Source organism: Medicago sativa, chromosome 4, assembly GCF_051527215.1.
Source record: "Medicago sativa cultivar Bolivia chromosome 4, Bolivia_mono, whole genome shotgun sequence".
In the NCBI taxonomy this organism is placed as follows: Eukaryota; Viridiplantae; Streptophyta; class Magnoliopsida; order Fabales; family Fabaceae; genus Medicago; species Medicago sativa.
This window is the reverse complement of record NC_140752.1, coordinates 31565173-31578950: the sequence shown is the minus strand read 5'-3', so window position 1 is coordinate 31578950 and position 13778 is coordinate 31565173. Positions and strand designations below refer to the sequence as shown.

Sequence of the window (13778 nt, the reverse complement as noted above, 5' to 3'; positions counted from 1 at the left end):
TGCCAAAATTTCGTGTTCTTTTTGTTAATTAGCGTAATTTTACGTCGTTTTTGAAAAATAAACTTCGATTGTATTTCATTTTTTTCGTTAATTAACGCAACCTAACTCTCTATTCTTTAATTAGCGTAATTTGACGTCTTTAATGAAAAATAAACTTAGAAATGCATATATACAATTACAACGCTTTACTTTCAGGTGCGATCATACCAGCACTAATGCACTGGATCCCATCAGAACTCCGCAGTTAAGCGTGCTTGGGCGAGAGTAGTACTAGGATGGGTGACCTCCTGGGAAGTCCTTGTGTTGCACCTCTTTTTGCCAAAATTTCGTGTTCTTTGCACCTCTTTTTGCCAAAATTTCGTGTTCTTTTTGTTAATTAGCGTAATTTTACGTCGTTTTTGAAAAATAAACTTCGATTGTATTTCATTTTTTTCGTTAATTAACGCAACCTAACACTCTATTCTTTAATTAGCGTAATTTGACGTCTTTAATGAAAAATAAACTTAGAAATGCATATATACAATTACAACGCTTTACTTTCAGGTGCGATCATACCAGCACTAATGCACCGGATCCCATCAGAACTCCGCAGTTAAGCGTGCTTGGGCGAGAGTAGTACTAGGATGGGTGACCTCCTGGGAAGTCCTTGTGTTGCACCTCTTTTTGCCAAAATTTCGTGTTCTTTGCACCTCTTTTTGCCAAAATTTCGTGTTCTTTTTGTTAATTAGCGTAATTTTACGTCGTTTTTGAAAAATAAACTTCGATTGTATTTCATTTTTTTCGTTAATTAACGCAACCTAACTCTCTATTCTTTAATTAGCGTAATTTGACGTCTTTAATGAAAAATAAACTTAGAAATGCATATATACAATTACAACGCTTTACTTTCAGGTGCGATCATACCAGCACTAATGCACCGGATCCCATCAGAACTCCGCAGTTAAGCGTGCTTGGGCGAGAGCAGTACTAGGATGGGTGACCTCCTGGGAAGTCCTTGTGTTGCACCTCTTTTTGCCAAAATTTCGTGTTCTTTGCACCTCTTTTTGCCAAAATTTCGTGTTCTTTTTGTTAATTAGCGTAATTTTACGTCGTTTTTGAAAAATAAACTTCGATTGTATTTCATTTTTTTCGTTAATTAACGCAACCTAACTCTCTATTCTTTAATTAGCGTAATTTGACGTCTTTAATGAAAAATAAACTTAGAAATGCATATATACAATTACAACGCTTTACTTTCAGGTGCGATCATACCAGCACTAATGCACCGGATCCCATCAGAACTCCGCAGTTAAGCGTGCTTGGGCGAGAGTAGTACTAGGATGGGTGACCTCCTGGGAAGTCCTTGTGTTGCACCTCTTTTTGCCAAAATTTCGTGTTCTTTGCACCTCTTTTTGCCAAAATTTCGTGTTCTTTTTGTTAATTAGCGTAATTTTACGTCGTTTTTGAAAAATAAACTTCGATTGTATTTCATTTTTTTCGTTAATTAACGCAACCTAACACTCTATTCTTTAATTAGCGTAATTTGACGTCTTTAATGAAAAATAAACTTAGAAATGCATATATACAATTACAACGCTTTACTTTCAGGTGCGATCATACCAGCACTAATGCACCGGATCCCATCAGAACTCCGCAGTTAAGCGTGCTTGGGCGAGAGTAGTACTAGGATGGGTGACCTCCTGGGAAGTCCTTGTGTTGCACCTCTTTTTGCCAAAATTTCGTGTTCTTTGCACCTCTTTTTGCCAAAATTTCGTGTTCTTTTTGTTAATTAGCGTAATTTTACGTCGTTTTTGAAAAATAAACTTCGATTGTATTTCATTTTTTTCGTTAATTAACGCAACCTAACTCTCTATTCTTTAATTAGCGTAATTTGACGTCTTTAATGAAAAATAAACTTAGAAATGCATATATACAATTACAACGCTTTACTTTCAGGTGCGATTATACCAGCACTAATGCACCGGATCCCATCAGAACTCCGCAGTTAAGCGTGCTTGGACGAGAGTAGTACTAGGATGGGTGACCTCCTATGGGTGACCTCCTGGGAAGTCCTTGTGTTGCACCTCTTTTTGCCAAAATTTCGTGTTCTTTGCACCTCTTTTTGCCAAAATTTCGTGTTCTTTTTGTTAATTAGCGTAATTTTACGTCGTTTTTGAAAAATAAACTTCGATTGTATTTCATTTTTTTCGTTAATTAACGCAACCTAACTCTCTATTCTTTAATTAGCGTAATTTGACGTCTTTAATGAAAAATAAACTTAGAAATGCATATATACAATTACAACGCTTTACTTTCAGGTGCGATCATACCAGCACTAATGCACCGGATCCCATCAGAACTCCGCAGTTAAGCGTGCTTGGGCGAGAGTAGTACTAGGATGGGTGACCTCCTGGGAAGTCCTTGTGTTGCACCTCTTTTTGCCAAAATTTCGTGTTCTTTGCACCTCTTTTTGCCAAAATTTCGTGTTCTTTTTGTTAATTAGCGTAATTTTACGTCGTTTTTGAAAAATAAACTTCGATTGTATTTCATTTTTTTCGTTAATTAACGCAACCTAACTCTCTATTCTTTAATTAGCGTAATTTGACGTCTTTAATGAAAAATAAACTTAGAAATGCATATATACAATTACAACGCTTTACTTTCAGGTGCGATCATACCAGCACTAATGCACCGGATCCCATCAGAACTCCGCAGTTAAGCGTGCTTGGGCGAGAGTAGTACTAGGATGGGTGACCTCCTGGGAAGTCCTTGTGTTGCACCTCTTTTTGCCAAAATTTCGTGTTCTTTGCACCTCTTTTTGCCAAAATTTCGTGTTCTTTTTGTTAATTAGCGTAATTTTACGTCGTTTTTGAAAAATAAACTTCGATTGTATTTCATTTTTTTCGTTAATTAACGCAACCTAACTCTCTATTCTTTAATTAGCGTAATTTGACGTCTTTAATGAAAAATAAACTTAGAAATGCATATATACAATTACAACGCTTTACTTTCAGGTGCGATCATACCAGCACTAATGCACCGGATCCCATCAGAACTCCGCAGTTAAGCGTGCTTGGGCGAGAGTAGTACTAGGATGGGTGACCTCCTGGGAAGTCCTTGTGTTGCACCTCTTTTTGCCAAAATTTCGTGTTCTTTGCACCTCTTTTTGCCAAAATTTCGTGTTCTTTTTGTTAATTAGCGTAATTTTACGTCGTTTTTGAAAAATAAACTTCGATTGTATTTCATTTTTTTCGTTAATTAACGCAACCTAACACTCTATTCTTTAATTAGCGTAATTTGACGTCTTTAATGAAAAATAAACTTAGAAATGCATATATACAATTACAACGCTTTACTTTCAGGTGCGATCATACCAGCACTAATGCACCGGATCCCATCAGAACTCCGCAGTTAAGCGTGCTTGGGCGAGAGTAGTACTAGGATGGGTGACCTCCTGGGAAGTCCTTGTGTTGCACCTCTTTTTGCCAAAATTTCGTGTTCTTTGCACCTCTTTTTGCCAAAATTTCGTGTTCTTTTTGTTAATTAGCGTAATTTTACGTCGTTTTTGAAAAATAAACTTCGATTGTATTTCATTTTTTTCGTTAATTAACGCAACCTAACTCTCTATTCTTTAATTAGCGTAATTTGACGTCTTTAATGAAAAATAAACTTAGAAATGCATATATACAATTACAACGCTTTACTTTCAGGTGCGATCATACCAGCACTAATGCACCGGATCCCATCAGAACTCCGCAGTTAAGCGTGCTTGGACGAGAGTAGTACTAGGATGGGTGACCTCCTATGGGTGACTTCCTGGGAAGTCCTTGTGTTGCACCTCTTTTTGCCAAAATTTCGTGTTCTTTGCACCTCTTTTTGCCAATATTTCGTGTTCTTTTTGTTAATTAGCGTAATTTTACGTCGTTTTTGAAAAATAAACTTCGATTGTATTTCATTTTTTTCGTTAATTAACGCAACCTAACTCTCTATTCTTTAATTAGCGTAATTTGACGTCTTTAATGAAAAATAAACTTAGAAATGCATATATACAATTACAACGCTTTACTTTCAGGTGCGATCATACCAGCACTAATGCACCGGATCCCATCAGAACTCCGCAGTTAAGCGTGCTTGGGCGAGAGTAGTACTAGGATGGGTGACCTCCTGGGAAGTCCTTGTGTTGCACCTCTTTTTGCCAAAATTTCGTGTTCTTTGCACCTCTTTTTGCCAAAATTTCGTGTTCTTTTTGTTAATTAGCGTAATTTTACGTCGTTTTTGAAAAATAAACTTCGATTGTATTTCATTTTTTTCGTTAATTAACGCAACCTAACTCTCTATTCTTTAATTAGCGTAATTTGACGTCTTTAATGAAAAATAAACTTAGAAATGCATATATACAATTACAACGCTTTACTTTCAGGTGCGATCATACCAGCACTAATGCACCGGATCCCATCAGAACTCTGCAGTTAAGCGTGCTTGGGCGAGAGTAGTACTAGGATGGGTGACCTCCTGGGAAGTCCTTGTGTTGCACCTCTTTTTGCCAAAATTTCGTGTTCTTTGCACCTCTTTTTGCCAAAATTTCGTGTTCTTTTTGTTAATTAGCGTAATTTTACGTCGTTTTTGAAAAATAAACTTCGATTGTATTTCATTTTTTTCGTTAATTAACGCAACCTAACTCTCTATTCTTTAATTAGCGTAATTTGACGTCTTTAATGAAAAATAAACTTAGAAATGCATATATACAATTACAACGCTTTACTTTCAGGTGCGATCATACCAGCACTAATGCACCGGATCCCATCAGAACTCCGCAGTTAAGCGTGCTTGGGCGAGAGTAGTACTAGGATGGGTGACCTCCTGGGAAGTCCTTGTGTTGCACCTCTTTTTGCCAAAATTTCGTGTTCTTTGCACCTCTTTTTGCCAAAATTTCGTGTTCTTTTTGTTAATTAGCGTAATTTTACGTCGTTTTTGAAAAATAAACTTCGATTGTATTTCATTTTTTTCGTTAATTAACGCAACCTAACTCTCTATTCTTTAATTAGCGTAATTTGACGTCTTTAATGAAAAATAAACTTAGAAATGCATATATACAATTACAACGCTTTACTTTCAGGTGCGATCATACCAGCACTAATGCACCGGATCCCATCAGAACTCCGCAGTTAAGCGTGCTTGGGCGAGAGTAGTACTAGGATGGGTGACCTCCTGGGAAGTCCTTGTGTTGCACCTCTTTTTGCCAAAATTTCGTGTTCTTTGCACCTCTTTTTGCCAAAATTTCGTGTTCTTTTTGTTAATTAGCGTAATTTTACGTCGTTTTTGAAAAATAAACTTCGATTGTATTTCATTTTTTTCGTTAATTAACGCAACCTAACTCTCTATTCTTTAATTAGCGTAATTTGACGTCTTTAATGAAAAATAAACTTAGAAATGCATATATACAATTACAACGCTTTACTTTCAGGTGCGATCATACCAGCACTAATGCACCGGATCCCATCAGAACTCCGCAGTTAAGCGTGCTTGGGCGAGAGTAGTACTAGGATGGGTGACCTCCTGGGAAGTCCTTGTGTTGCACCTCTTTTTGCCAAAATTTCGTGTTCTTTGCACCTCTTTTTGCCAAAATTTCGTGTTCTTTTTGTTAATTAGCGTAATTTTACGTCGTTTTTGAAAAATAAACTTCGATTGTATTTCATTTTTTTCGTTAATTAACGCAACCTAACACTCTATTCTTTAATTAGCGTAATTTGACGTCTTTAATGAAAAATAAACTTAGAAATGCATATATACAATTACAACGCTTTACTTTCAGGTGCGATCATACCAGCACTAATGCACCGGATCCCATCAGAACTCCGCAGTTAAGCGTGCTTGGGCGAGAGTAGTACTAGGATGGGTGACCTCCTGGGAAGTCCTTGTGTTGCACCTCTTTTTGCCAAAATTTCGTGTTCTTTGCACCTCTTTTTGCCAAAATTTCGTGTTCTTTTTGTTAATTAGCGTAATTTTACGTCGTTTTTGAAAAATAAACTTCGATTGTATTTCATTTTTTTCGTTAATTAACGCAACCTAACTCTCTATTCTTTAATTAGCGTAATTTGACGTCTTTAATGAAAAATAAACTTAGAAATGCATATATACAATTACAACGCTTTACTTTCAGGTGCGATCATACCAGCACTAATGCACCGGATCCCATCAGAACTCCGCAGTTAAGCGTGCTTGGGCGAGAGTAGTACTAGGATGGGTGACCTCCTGGGAAGTCCTTGTGTTGCACCTCTTTTTGCCAAAATTTCGTGTTCTTTGCACCTCTTTTTGCCAAAATTTCGTGTTCTTTTTGTTAATTAGCGTAATTTTACGTCGTTTTTGAAAAATAAACTTCGATTGTATTTCATTTTTTTCGTTAATTAACGCAACCTAACTCTCTATTCTTTAATTAGCGTAATTTGACGTCTTTAATGAAAAATAAACTTAGAAATGCATATATACAATTACAACGCTTTACTTTCAGGTGCGATCATACCAGCACTAATGCACCGGATCCCATCAGAACTCCGCAGTTAAGCGTGCTTGGGCGAGAGTAGTACTAGGATGGGTGACCTCCTGGGAAGTCCTTGTGTTGCACCTCTTTTTGCCAAAATTTCGTGTTCTTTGCACCTCTTTTTGCCAAAATTTCGTGTTCTTTTTGTTAATTAGCGTAATTTTACGTCGTTTTTGAAAAATAAACTTCGATTGTATTTCATTTTTTTCGTTAATTAACGCAACCTAACACTCTATTCTTTAATTAGCGTAATTTGACGTCTTTAATGAAAAATAAACTTAGAAATGCATATATACAATTACAACGCTTTACTTTCAGGTGCGATCATACCAGCACTAATGCACCGGATCCCATCAGAACTCCGCAGTTAAGCGTGCTTGGGCGAGAGTAGTACTAGGATGGGTGACCTCCTGGGAAGTCCTTGTGTTGCACCTCTTTTTGCCAAAATTTCGTGTTCTTTGCACCTCTTTTTGCCAAAATTTCGTGTTCTTTTTGTTAATTAGCGTAATTTTACGTCGTTTTTGAAAAATAAACTTCGATTGTATTTCATTTTTTTCGTTAATTAACGCAACCTAACTCTCTATTCTTTAATTAGCGTAATTTGACGTCTTTAATGAAAAATAAACTTAGAAATGCATATATACAATTACAACGCTTTACTTTCAGGTGCGATCATACCAGCACTAATGCACCGGATCCCATCAGAACTCCGCAGTTAAGCGTGCTTGGGCGAGAGTAGTACTAGGATGGGTGACCTCCTGGGAAGTCCTTGTGTTGCACCTCTTTTTGCCAAAATTTCGTGTTCTTTGCACCTCTTTTTGCCAAAATTTCGTGTTCTTTTTGTTAATTAGCGTAATTTTACGTCGTTTTTGAAAAATAAACTTCGATTGTATTTCATTTTTTTCGTTAATTAACGCAACCTAACTCTCTATTCTTTAATTAGCGTAATTTGACGTCTTTAATGAAAAATAAACTTAGAAATGCATATATACAATTACAACGCTTTACTTTCAGGTGCGATCATACCAGCACTAATGCACCGGATCCCATCAGAACTCCGCAGTTAAGCGTGCTTGGGCGAGAGTAGTACTAGGATGGGTGACCTCCTGGGAAGTCCTTGTGTTGCACCTCTTTTTGCCAAAATTTCGTGTTCTTTGCACCTCTTTTTGCCAAAATTTCGTGTTCTTTTTGTTAATTAGCGTAATTTTACGTCGTTTTTGAAAAATAAACTTCGATTGTATTTCATTTTTTTCGTTAATTAACGCAACCTAACTCTCTATTCTTTAATTAGCGTAATTTGACGTCTTTAATGAAAAATAAACTTAGAAATGCATATATACAATTACAACGCTTTACTTTCAGGTGCGATCATACCAGCACTAATGCACCGGATCCCATCAGAACTCCGCAGTTAAGCGTGCTTGGGCGAGAGTAGTACTAGGATGGGTGACCTCCTGGGAAGTCCTTGTGTTGCACCTCTTTTTGCCAAAATTTCGTGTTCTTTGCACCTCTTTTTGCCAAAATTTCGTGTTCTTTTTGTTAATTAGCGTAATTTTACGTCGTTTTTGAAAAATAAACTTCGATTGTATTTCATTTTTTTCGTTAATTAACGCAACCTAACACTCTATTCTTTAATTAGCGTAATTTGACGTCTTTAATGAAAAATAAACTTAGAAATGCATATATACAATTACAACGCTTTACTTTCAGGTGCGATCATACCAGCACTAATGCACCGGATCCCATCAGAACTCCGCAGTTAAGCGTGCTTGGGCGAGAGTAGTACTAGGATGGGTGACCTCCTGGGAAGTCCTTGTGTTGCACCTCTTTTTGCCAAAATTTCGTGTTCTTTGCACCTCTTTTTGCCAAAATTTCGTGTTCTTTTTGTTAATTAGCGTAATTTTACGTCGTTTTTGAAAAATAAACTTCGATTGTATTTCATTTTTTTCGTTAATTAACGCAACCTAACTCTCTATTCTTTAATTAGCGTAATTTGACGTCTTTAATGAAAAATAAACTTAGAAATGCATATATACAATTACAACGCTTTACTTTCAGGTGCGATCATACCAGCACTAATGCACCGGATCCCATCAGAACTCCGCAGTTAAGCGTGCTTGGGCGAGAGTAGTACTAGGATGGGTGACCTCCTGGGAAGTCCTTGTGTTGCACCTCTTTTTGCCAAAATTTCGTGTTCTTTGCACCTCTTTTTGCCAAAATTTCGTGTTCTTTTTGTTAATTAGCGTAATTTTACGTCGTTTTTGAAAATAAACTTCGATTGTATTTCATTTTTTTCGTTAATTAACGCAACCTAACACTCTATTCTTTAATTAGCGTAATTTGACGTCTTTAATGAAAAATAAACTTAGAAATGCATATATACAATTACAACGCTTTACTTTCAGGTGCGATCATACCAGCACTAATGCACCGGATCCCATCAGAACTCCGCAGTTAAGCGTGCTTGGGCGAGAGTAGTACTAGGATGGGTGACCTCCTGGGAAGTCCTTGTGTTGCACCTCTTTTTGCCAAAATTTCGTGTTCTTTGCACCTCTTTTTGCCAAAATTTCGTGTTCTTTTTGTTAATTAGCGTAATTTTACGTCGTTTTTGAAAAATAAACTTCGATTGTATTTCATTTTTTTCGTTAATTAACGCAACCTAACACTCTATTCTTTAATTAGCGTAATTTGACGTCTTTAATGAAAAATAAACTTAGAAATGCATATATACAATTACAACGCTTTACTTTCAGGTGCGATCATACCAGCACTAATGCACCGGATCCCATCAGAACTCCGCAGTTAAGCGTGCTTGGGCGAGAGTAGTACTAGGATGGGTGACCTCCTGGGAAGTCCTTGTGTTGCACCTCTTTTTGCCAAAATTTCGTGTTCTTTGCACCTCTTTTTGCCAAAATTTCGTGTTCTTTTTGTTAATTAGCGTAATTTTACGTCGTTTTTGAAAAATAAACTTCGATTGTATTTCATTTTTTTCGTTAATTAACGCAACCTAACTCTCTATTCTTTAATTAGCGTAATTTGACGTCTTTAATGAAAAATAAACTTAGAAATGCATATATACAATTACAACGCTTTACTTTCAGGTGCGATCATACCAGCACTAATGCACCGGATCCCATCAGAACTCCGCAGTTAAGCGTGCTTGGGCGAGAGTAGTACTAGGATGGGTGACCTCCTGGGAAGTCCTTGTGTTGCACCTCTTTTTGCCAAAATTTCGTGTTCTTTGCACCTCTTTTTGCCAAAATTTCGTGTTCTTTTTGTTAATTAGCGTAATTTTACGTCGTTTTTGAAAAATAAACTTCGATTGTATTTCATTTTTTTCGTTAATTAACGCAACCTAACTCTCTATTCTTTAATTAGCGTAATTTGACGTCTTTAATGAAAAATAAACTTAGAAATGCATATATACAATTACAACGCTTTACTTTCAGGTGCGATCATACCAGCACTAATGCACTGGATCCCATCAGAACTCCGCAGTTAAGCGTGCTTGGGCGAGAGTAGTACTAGGATGGGTGACCTCCTGGGAAGTCCTTGTGTTGCACCTCTTTTTGCCAAAATTTCGTGTTCTTTGCACCTCTTTTTGCCAAAATTTCGTGTTCTTTTTGTTAATTAGCGTAATTTTACGTCGTTTTTGAAAAATAAACTTCGATTGTATTTCATTTTTTTCGTTAATTAACGCAACCTAACACTCTATTCTTTAATTAGCGTAATTTGACGTCTTTAATGAAAAATAAACTTAGAAATGCATATATACAATTACAACGCTTTACTTTCAGGTGCGATCATACCAGCACTAATGCACCGGATCCCATCAGAACTCCGCAGTTAAGCGTGCTTGGGCGAGAGTAGTACTAGGATGGGTGACCTCCTGGGAAGTCCTTGTGTTGCACCTCTTTTTGCCAAAATTTCGTGTTCTTTGCACCTCTTTTTGCCAAAATTTCGTGTTCTTTTTGTTAATTAGCGTAATTTTACGTCGTTTTTGAAAAATAAACTTCGATTGTATTTCATTTTTTTCGTTAATTAACGCAACCTAACTCTCTATTCTTTAATTAGCGTAATTTGACGTCTTTAATGAAAAATAAACTTAGAAATGCATATATACAATTACAACGCTTTACTTTCAGGTGCGATCATACCAGCACTAATGCACCGGATCCCATCAGAACTCCGCAGTTAAGCGTGCTTGGGCGAGAGCAGTACTAGGATGGGTGACCTCCTGGGAAGTCCTTGTGTTGCACCTCTTTTTGCCAAAATTTCGTGTTCTTTGCACCTCTTTTTGCCAAAATTTCGTGTTCTTTTTGTTAATTAGCGTAATTTTACGTCGTTTTTGAAAAATAAACTTCGATTGTATTTCATTTTTTTCGTTAATTAACGCAACCTAACTCTCTATTCTTTAATTAGCGTAATTTGACGTCTTTAATGAAAAATAAACTTAGAAATGCATATATACAATTACAACGCTTTACTTTCAGGTGCGATCATACCAGCACTAATGCACCGGATCCCATCAGAACTCCGCAGTTAAGCGTGCTTGGGCGAGAGTAGTACTAGGATGGGTGACCTCCTGGGAAGTCCTTGTGTTGCACCTCTTTTTGCCAAAATTTCGTGTTCTTTGCACCTCTTTTTGCCAAAATTTCGTGTTCTTTTTGTTAATTAGCGTAATTTTACGTCGTTTTTGAAAAATAAACTTCGATTGTATTTCATTTTTTTCGTTAATTAACGCAACCTAACACTCTATTCTTTAATTAGCGTAATTTGACGTCTTTAATGAAAAATAAACTTAGAAATGCATATATACAATTACAACGCTTTACTTTCAGGTGCGATCATACCAGCACTAATGCACCGGATCCCATCAGAACTCCGCAGTTAAGCGTGCTTGGGCGAGAGTAGTACTAGGATGGGTGACCTCCTGGGAAGTCCTTGTGTTGCACCTCTTTTTGCCAAAATTTCGTGTTCTTTGCACCTCTTTTTGCCAAAATTTCGTGTTCTTTTTGTTAATTAGCGTAATTTTACGTCGTTTTTGAAAAATAAACTTCGATTGTATTTCATTTTTTTCGTTAATTAACGCAACCTAACTCTCTATTCTTTAATTAGCGTAATTTGACGTCTTTAATGAAAAATAAACTTAGAAATGCATATATACAATTACAACGCTTTACTTTCAGGTGCGATTATACCAGCACTAATGCACCGGATCCCATCAGAACTCCGCAGTTAAGCGTGCTTGGACGAGAGTAGTACTAGGATGGGTGACCTCCTATGGGTGACCTCCTGGGAAGTCCTTGTGTTGCACCTCTTTTTGCCAAAATTTCGTGTTCTTTGCACCTCTTTTTGCCAAAATTTCGTGTTCTTTTTGTTAATTAGCGTAATTTTACGTCGTTTTTGAAAAATAAACTTCGATTGTATTTCATTTTTTTCGTTAATTAACGCAACCTAACTCTCTATTCTTTAATTAGCGTAATTTGACGTCTTTAATGAAAAATAAACTTAGAAATGCATATATACAATTACAACGCTTTACTTTCAGGTGCGATCATACCAGCACTAATGCACCGGATCCCATCAGAACTCCGCAGTTAAGCGTGCTTGGGCGAGAGTAGTACTAGGATGGGTGACCTCCTGGGAAGTCCTTGTGTTGCACCTCTTTTTGCCAAAATTTCGTGTTCTTTGCACCTCTTTTTGCCAAAATTTCGTGTTCTTTTTGTTAATTAGCGTAATTTTACGTCGTTTTTGAAAAATAAACTTCGATTGTATTTCATTTTTTTCGTTAATTAACGCAACCTAACTCTCTATTCTTTAATTAGCGTAATTTGACGTCTTTAATGAAAAATAAACTTAGAAATGCATATATACAATTACAACGCTTTACTTTCAGGTGCGATCATACCAGCACTAATGCACCGGATCCCATCAGAACTCCGCAGTTAAGCGTGCTTGGGCGAGAGTAGTACTAGGATGGGTGACCTCCTGGGAAGTCCTTGTGTTGCACCTCTTTTTGCCAAAATTTCGTGTTCTTTGCACCTCTTTTTGCCAAAATTTCGTGTTCTTTTTGTTAATTAGCGTAATTTTACGTCGTTTTTGAAAAATAAACTTCGATTGTATTTCATTTTTTTCGTTAATTAACGCAACCTAACTCTCTATTCTTTAATTAGCGTAATTTGACGTCTTTAATGAAAAATAAACTTAGAAATGCATATATACAATTACAACGCTTTACTTTCAGGTGCGATCATACCAGCACTAATGCACCGGATCCCATCAGAACTCCGCAGTTAAGCGTGCTTGGGCGAGAGTAGTACTAGGATGGGTGACCTCCTGGGAAGTCCTTGTGTTGCACCTCTTTTTGCCAAAATTTCGTGTTCTTTGCACCTCTTTTTGCCAAAATTTCGTGTTCTTTTTGTTAATTAGCGTAATTTTACGTCGTTTTTGAAAAATAAACTTCGATTGTATTTCATTTTTTTCGTTAATTAACGCAACCTAACACTCTATTCTTTAATTAGCGTAATTTGACGTCTTTAATGAAAAATAAACTTAGAAATGCATATATACAATTACAACGCTTTACTTTCAGGTGCGATCATACCAGCACTAATGCACCGGATCCCATCAGAACTCCGCAGTTAAGCGTGCTTGGGCGAGAGTAGTACTAGGATGGGTGACCTCCTGGGAAGTCCTTGTGTTGCACCTCTTTTTGCCAAAATTTCGTGTTCTTTGCACCTCTTTTTGCCAAAATTTCGTGTTCTTTTTGTTAATTAGCGTAATTTTACGTCGTTTTTGAAAAATAAACTTCGATTGTATTTCATTTTTTTCGTTAATTAACGCAACCTAACACTCTATTCTTTAATTAGCGTAATTTGACGTCTTTAATGAAAAATAAACTTAGAAATGCATATATACAATTACAACGCTTTACTTTCAGGTGCGATCATACCAGCACTAATGCACCGGATCCCATCAGAACTCCGCAGTTAAGCGTGCTTGGGCGAGAGTAGTACTAGGATGGGTGACCTCCTGGGAAGTCCTTGTGTTGCACCTCTTTTTGCCAAAATTTCGTGTTCTTTGCACCTCTTTTTGCCAAAATTTCGTGTTCTTTTTGTTAATTAGCGTAATTTTACGTCGTTTTTGAAAAATAAACTTCGATTGTATTTCATTTTTTTCGTTAATTAACGCAACCTAACTCTCTATTCTTTAATTAGCGTAATTTGACGTCTTTAATGAAAAATAAACTTAGAAATGC

At 36.7% G+C, this 13778-nt stretch overlaps 36 non-coding genes and 3 pseudogenes across 36 annotated transcripts; all 39 read left to right on the top strand.

Moving 5' to 3' along the window:
• Positions 1-193: 193 nt before the first annotated feature.
• Positions 194-312, top strand: LOC146928214 (5S ribosomal RNA). Its single transcript, XR_015008876.1, has one exon. It is a non-coding gene; the product is annotated as a 5S ribosomal RNA (ribosomal RNA).
• A 229-nt stretch (positions 313-541) lies between these two features.
• Positions 542-660, top strand: LOC146928213 (5S ribosomal RNA). Its single transcript, XR_015009584.1, has one exon. It is a non-coding gene; the product is annotated as a 5S ribosomal RNA (ribosomal RNA).
• Positions 661-889: 229 nt separating this feature from the next.
• LOC146928212 (5S ribosomal RNA) lies at positions 890-1008 on the top strand. Its single transcript, XR_015008834.1, has one exon. It is a non-coding gene; the product is annotated as a 5S ribosomal RNA (ribosomal RNA).
• A 229-nt stretch (positions 1009-1237) lies between these two features.
• On the top strand, positions 1238-1356 carry LOC146928211 (5S ribosomal RNA). The gene has a single exon (XR_015009583.1). It is a non-coding gene; the product is annotated as a 5S ribosomal RNA (ribosomal RNA).
• Positions 1357-1585: 229 nt separating this feature from the next.
• LOC146928210 (5S ribosomal RNA) lies at positions 1586-1704 on the top strand. Its single transcript, XR_015009582.1, has one exon. It is a non-coding gene; the product is annotated as a 5S ribosomal RNA (ribosomal RNA).
• A 229-nt stretch (positions 1705-1933) lies between these two features.
• LOC146928209 (5S ribosomal RNA) lies at positions 1934-2066 on the top strand (annotated as a pseudogene).
• A 229-nt stretch (positions 2067-2295) lies between these two features.
• On the top strand, positions 2296-2414 carry LOC146928208 (5S ribosomal RNA). Its single transcript, XR_015009580.1, has one exon. It is a non-coding gene; the product is annotated as a 5S ribosomal RNA (ribosomal RNA).
• A 229-nt stretch (positions 2415-2643) lies between these two features.
• Positions 2644-2762, top strand: LOC146928207 (5S ribosomal RNA). The gene has a single exon (XR_015009579.1). It is a non-coding gene; the product is annotated as a 5S ribosomal RNA (ribosomal RNA).
• Positions 2763-2991: 229 nt separating this feature from the next.
• On the top strand, positions 2992-3110 carry LOC146928206 (5S ribosomal RNA). The gene has a single exon (XR_015009578.1). It is a non-coding gene; the product is annotated as a 5S ribosomal RNA (ribosomal RNA).
• A 229-nt stretch (positions 3111-3339) lies between these two features.
• On the top strand, positions 3340-3458 carry LOC146928205 (5S ribosomal RNA). Its single transcript, XR_015009577.1, has one exon. It is a non-coding gene; the product is annotated as a 5S ribosomal RNA (ribosomal RNA).
• Positions 3459-3687: 229 nt separating this feature from the next.
• LOC146928204 (5S ribosomal RNA) lies at positions 3688-3820 on the top strand (annotated as a pseudogene).
• A 229-nt stretch (positions 3821-4049) lies between these two features.
• On the top strand, positions 4050-4168 carry LOC146928203 (5S ribosomal RNA). The gene has a single exon (XR_015009576.1). It is a non-coding gene; the product is annotated as a 5S ribosomal RNA (ribosomal RNA).
• A 229-nt stretch (positions 4169-4397) lies between these two features.
• Positions 4398-4516, top strand: LOC146928202 (5S ribosomal RNA). Its single transcript, XR_015008869.1, has one exon. It is a non-coding gene; the product is annotated as a 5S ribosomal RNA (ribosomal RNA).
• A 229-nt stretch (positions 4517-4745) lies between these two features.
• LOC146928201 (5S ribosomal RNA) lies at positions 4746-4864 on the top strand. The gene has a single exon (XR_015009575.1). It is a non-coding gene; the product is annotated as a 5S ribosomal RNA (ribosomal RNA).
• Positions 4865-5093: 229 nt separating this feature from the next.
• LOC146928200 (5S ribosomal RNA) lies at positions 5094-5212 on the top strand. The gene has a single exon (XR_015009574.1). It is a non-coding gene; the product is annotated as a 5S ribosomal RNA (ribosomal RNA).
• A 229-nt stretch (positions 5213-5441) lies between these two features.
• Positions 5442-5560, top strand: LOC146928199 (5S ribosomal RNA). The gene has a single exon (XR_015009573.1). It is a non-coding gene; the product is annotated as a 5S ribosomal RNA (ribosomal RNA).
• A 229-nt stretch (positions 5561-5789) lies between these two features.
• On the top strand, positions 5790-5908 carry LOC146928198 (5S ribosomal RNA). The gene has a single exon (XR_015009572.1). It is a non-coding gene; the product is annotated as a 5S ribosomal RNA (ribosomal RNA).
• Positions 5909-6137: 229 nt separating this feature from the next.
• LOC146928197 (5S ribosomal RNA) lies at positions 6138-6256 on the top strand. Its single transcript, XR_015009571.1, has one exon. It is a non-coding gene; the product is annotated as a 5S ribosomal RNA (ribosomal RNA).
• A 229-nt stretch (positions 6257-6485) lies between these two features.
• LOC146928196 (5S ribosomal RNA) lies at positions 6486-6604 on the top strand. Its single transcript, XR_015009569.1, has one exon. It is a non-coding gene; the product is annotated as a 5S ribosomal RNA (ribosomal RNA).
• Positions 6605-6833: 229 nt separating this feature from the next.
• Positions 6834-6952, top strand: LOC146928195 (5S ribosomal RNA). The gene has a single exon (XR_015009568.1). It is a non-coding gene; the product is annotated as a 5S ribosomal RNA (ribosomal RNA).
• A 229-nt stretch (positions 6953-7181) lies between these two features.
• On the top strand, positions 7182-7300 carry LOC146928194 (5S ribosomal RNA). The gene has a single exon (XR_015009567.1). It is a non-coding gene; the product is annotated as a 5S ribosomal RNA (ribosomal RNA).
• A 229-nt stretch (positions 7301-7529) lies between these two features.
• LOC146928193 (5S ribosomal RNA) lies at positions 7530-7648 on the top strand. The gene has a single exon (XR_015009566.1). It is a non-coding gene; the product is annotated as a 5S ribosomal RNA (ribosomal RNA).
• A 229-nt stretch (positions 7649-7877) lies between these two features.
• LOC146928192 (5S ribosomal RNA) lies at positions 7878-7996 on the top strand. The gene has a single exon (XR_015009565.1). It is a non-coding gene; the product is annotated as a 5S ribosomal RNA (ribosomal RNA).
• A 229-nt stretch (positions 7997-8225) lies between these two features.
• Positions 8226-8344, top strand: LOC146928191 (5S ribosomal RNA). The gene has a single exon (XR_015009564.1). It is a non-coding gene; the product is annotated as a 5S ribosomal RNA (ribosomal RNA).
• A 229-nt stretch (positions 8345-8573) lies between these two features.
• On the top strand, positions 8574-8692 carry LOC146928190 (5S ribosomal RNA). The gene has a single exon (XR_015009563.1). It is a non-coding gene; the product is annotated as a 5S ribosomal RNA (ribosomal RNA).
• A 228-nt stretch (positions 8693-8920) lies between these two features.
• LOC146928189 (5S ribosomal RNA) lies at positions 8921-9039 on the top strand. The gene has a single exon (XR_015009562.1). It is a non-coding gene; the product is annotated as a 5S ribosomal RNA (ribosomal RNA).
• Positions 9040-9268: 229 nt separating this feature from the next.
• On the top strand, positions 9269-9387 carry LOC146928188 (5S ribosomal RNA). Its single transcript, XR_015009561.1, has one exon. It is a non-coding gene; the product is annotated as a 5S ribosomal RNA (ribosomal RNA).
• Positions 9388-9616: 229 nt separating this feature from the next.
• On the top strand, positions 9617-9735 carry LOC146928187 (5S ribosomal RNA). Its single transcript, XR_015009560.1, has one exon. It is a non-coding gene; the product is annotated as a 5S ribosomal RNA (ribosomal RNA).
• A 229-nt stretch (positions 9736-9964) lies between these two features.
• On the top strand, positions 9965-10083 carry LOC146928186 (5S ribosomal RNA). Its single transcript, XR_015008875.1, has one exon. It is a non-coding gene; the product is annotated as a 5S ribosomal RNA (ribosomal RNA).
• A 229-nt stretch (positions 10084-10312) lies between these two features.
• On the top strand, positions 10313-10431 carry LOC146928185 (5S ribosomal RNA). Its single transcript, XR_015009558.1, has one exon. It is a non-coding gene; the product is annotated as a 5S ribosomal RNA (ribosomal RNA).
• Positions 10432-10660: 229 nt separating this feature from the next.
• On the top strand, positions 10661-10779 carry LOC146928184 (5S ribosomal RNA). The gene has a single exon (XR_015008833.1). It is a non-coding gene; the product is annotated as a 5S ribosomal RNA (ribosomal RNA).
• A 229-nt stretch (positions 10780-11008) lies between these two features.
• LOC146928183 (5S ribosomal RNA) lies at positions 11009-11127 on the top strand. Its single transcript, XR_015009557.1, has one exon. It is a non-coding gene; the product is annotated as a 5S ribosomal RNA (ribosomal RNA).
• Positions 11128-11356: 229 nt separating this feature from the next.
• On the top strand, positions 11357-11475 carry LOC146928182 (5S ribosomal RNA). Its single transcript, XR_015009556.1, has one exon. It is a non-coding gene; the product is annotated as a 5S ribosomal RNA (ribosomal RNA).
• Positions 11476-11704: 229 nt separating this feature from the next.
• Positions 11705-11837, top strand: LOC146928181 (5S ribosomal RNA; annotated as a pseudogene).
• Positions 11838-12066: 229 nt separating this feature from the next.
• Positions 12067-12185, top strand: LOC146928180 (5S ribosomal RNA). Its single transcript, XR_015009555.1, has one exon. It is a non-coding gene; the product is annotated as a 5S ribosomal RNA (ribosomal RNA).
• Positions 12186-12414: 229 nt separating this feature from the next.
• On the top strand, positions 12415-12533 carry LOC146928179 (5S ribosomal RNA). Its single transcript, XR_015009554.1, has one exon. It is a non-coding gene; the product is annotated as a 5S ribosomal RNA (ribosomal RNA).
• Positions 12534-12762: 229 nt separating this feature from the next.
• LOC146928178 (5S ribosomal RNA) lies at positions 12763-12881 on the top strand. Its single transcript, XR_015009553.1, has one exon. It is a non-coding gene; the product is annotated as a 5S ribosomal RNA (ribosomal RNA).
• Positions 12882-13110: 229 nt separating this feature from the next.
• Positions 13111-13229, top strand: LOC146928177 (5S ribosomal RNA). The gene has a single exon (XR_015009552.1). It is a non-coding gene; the product is annotated as a 5S ribosomal RNA (ribosomal RNA).
• A 229-nt stretch (positions 13230-13458) lies between these two features.
• Positions 13459-13577, top strand: LOC146928176 (5S ribosomal RNA). Its single transcript, XR_015009551.1, has one exon. It is a non-coding gene; the product is annotated as a 5S ribosomal RNA (ribosomal RNA).
• The last annotated feature ends 201 nt before the right edge of the window (positions 13578-13778 follow it).